This window comes from Octodon degus, unplaced genomic scaffold (assembly GCF_000260255.1).
Source record: "Octodon degus isolate 3935 unplaced genomic scaffold, OctDeg1.0 scaffold00091, whole genome shotgun sequence".
In the NCBI taxonomy this organism is placed as follows: domain Eukaryota; kingdom Metazoa; phylum Chordata; class Mammalia; order Rodentia; family Octodontidae; genus Octodon; species Octodon degus.
In genome coordinates this window covers 5,890,348-5,893,103 of record NW_004524667.1, presented here as the reverse complement: position 1 = coordinate 5,893,103, position 2,756 = coordinate 5,890,348, and the positions used below count along the sequence as shown (strand labels likewise).

The following is a 2,756-nucleotide window of genomic DNA, read 5'->3' as shown; positions in this document are numbered from 1 at the left end:
AGAGAGAGAGAGAGAGAGAGAGAGAGAGAGAGAGAGAGAGAGAAAGATCAATAGTTGCTAGAATGTGAGGGAATGGAGCCTTTTACCCTGTTGGTGATAAGGGTAGTGTAGCCTTAGTGAAAATTCTCCAAAAACTAAAGTAGAAGCACCACATGACCCAGCTGTAGCACTCCCTGACATACATCAGCAGAAATTAAAGTCAGCATACTCCAGAGTTACCACCTATGTACCATTTTGGCATGAGTCACAATAGCCACGATAAGATCCAGCAACCCTTCAACAGTTGAACAGCTAGAGATGTGGTATATGTAAAACAAGGGGTATTATTCCGCCATAAAGAAGAACAAAATCATGTCACTTGCAAGAAAATTGATGGAGCTAGAGATCTTCTAGACAAAATAAACCAGACTTGAAAAGATGAGTATCACACTTTTTTTTTTTTTAAAAGAACATACATGGCAACTAGAGGAAAAAAGACAGAAGTGGAAGGGAGACTACTGTGTTGGAGAAGAATAAGAGGGTTGACTGGGAGAGAGCGGAAGGGACCAGGAGGGTCACCAGAGGGCAGATAGGATTGAAGTGCATTATATGCATTTATGAAAATGCTGAGGTGAAACCCAACATTCTGCATGATTAATATGCATTAATGGAAATAAAATAAGAAAAATTTCTTCTCCAGCCTCACAAAAAACATTATTTTTTTTCCATAATTTTATTGAGAAACAAATTGCAAGTGATTGTTTTTTTTTTTTTTTTTTTTTTTTTTTTTTGGGTGGCCTCATATTTTTTTTTTTTTTTTTTTTTTTTTTTTTTTTGTTTGCTGTTGTTGTTTTTTGGTGGAACCAGGGATTGAACTCAGGCCCCTGCACTTGCTAGGGAAACGCTTATTCCACTGAGCCATCTCCCCGGCCTGAGAAACAAATAGCTATGAGACAGTTTCAAATCAAATTGGTTGGACAGTTCCAATAATTAACACATTGCATACTCTCTTCCTAGTGGTTATTTGCTATACAAGATGCAGCCATGATATCCTATTTACAAACACTATTAGAACAAATCCCTCTATTCATTAAGAGTATGTAACTATATATCTATCCTAACCATTTTGAATACAGATACAAAATGGACATTCATGTGTATCTCCTTTTTTGTTTAGTTCTGTCATTTGAATATAAAACAGTATGTTTGTGAAGAGTAAAAGCTCCATCCAGCCACCTCGAGGAGGAGTGAGGACCCTCGAACAGGCAGAACCTCACTGTGTACAAATTTGTCTCCAGTTTTATTTTTTCAGATGAATAGTTAAAAAAAATCTGCTAGTTTTTCCCAGGGGAAGGATAGTTTTGTCAGGGTTTTGGAGCTCAGCTGTTAGTCGGTGTAATGATGGTCAACCTTTTCCATGGGAAAGCTTAGAGAGCTGCTGGATTTGGACAACAACGGACAGAGGAGAAGTTGGAAACTGCAGACAGAAAATCGATCTTGCCTGAAGGGCCTCCGAAGGGGGCTCTGCATTTGGCTGCGGCCCACATCTGTGGGCTTTGCCTCTCTGAATGGAAACTACAGTATCTTGAGGCCCAGGTGTTTATCTGAGGCCTTTTTAATCTCTGGAAGGTTAATAGGGTACCACACCATTATGCTCCTGTGCACTTTCATGCATGGAAGGCCTTTGCTGTTCCCTCTCCTCTGTCACATTCTGAAACTTGCTTAAAATTTCCCCTTCAGCTTCCCAGTGGTGGTGGGAAAGCCTTCTGTGCATTTCACTATTTTAGGTTGTTTTGATCTCTGTGGTTTTATTGCCTGCATGCAGAAAATTCCTTTAGGTCTGACGGGCATTAAAGATGAAATATTAATTTGCTTTGATTCTGGAGTCCCTCTCCTGATGCAGCTCAGCATTGGCATTGATGCTTTATTTTAGTCAGAGCCTGGCAGAAGCCTGAAATGAAAAGCATGGCTGTTTCCTCTGTTGAATGTTCCTTTTTATTACCTTTCTTTCAGCACTCCCAAGACTTTGAATCCCAGAGACTGGGTTCTCATTTTTCTCCCCTCTGTGCAGTGGCTCTCTGTGTTGGCAAAGAGTTGGTGATAGCACTGTTATGGGGAACAGCATTATTGTAGATGAATGGCACCCGTGGGGCTTAAGAGGAAGAAAATATGGGCTTTCTACAAATCTCTCCACACTGAAGGCATCGAGGCTAGGGTTTTGAAAAGGGTTATTCCTTTGAAACAATTTACAGTATTAATTTCAGCATGATCACACTAGAGATTCAAATCTGCTCGGTTGGCTAGCAGCAAGTGGTCCTATCTGGCCCATCTGTGCTACCTGGTGGTTGCCATTGGGTCTTTGGCAGGAAGCTGGGGCTTGGAGGTCTACTTCTAACACTGTCTCCTTTGAGTGAGGGTCAAGAGGGGACACCGTTAGCTGCCTGTTCTGCAGAGGTCCTGTGTTGGGCAAGCTACTCTGCCAGCTATTCTGCTGCAGGAGGATTCCTGAAGAGCTTCTCTGATCTCTTCATACTGTACCTGCAGGCTTCTGCAGCTGTCTGAGAGCAGGACTGTGATGTATCCAATCTGGCCAACATGCATAGGCTACAGGCATAATTGAAATATTCTGGATTTAAAGACGAATTTTGTTTTCTGTCTTAAAACAACCATCAAATTCAAGGAAAAAAAATAATTCTAGTGATAACATCCAAGTTACTGAAAAAAGATTTCTGAGATATTTCCCACAACAGCAAGATTGAGTTGCATGAAAAAGAGAT

The 2,756-nt window shown here is 40.9% G+C and overlaps 1 protein-coding gene across 2 annotated transcripts in view; it reads left to right on the top strand.

The window, feature by feature from the left end:
• Positions 1 to 2,756, top strand: part of Slco5a1 (solute carrier organic anion transporter family member 5A1) — a 235,849-nt gene that overhangs the window by 179,735 nt on the left and 53,358 nt on the right. The window lies entirely within an intron of this gene.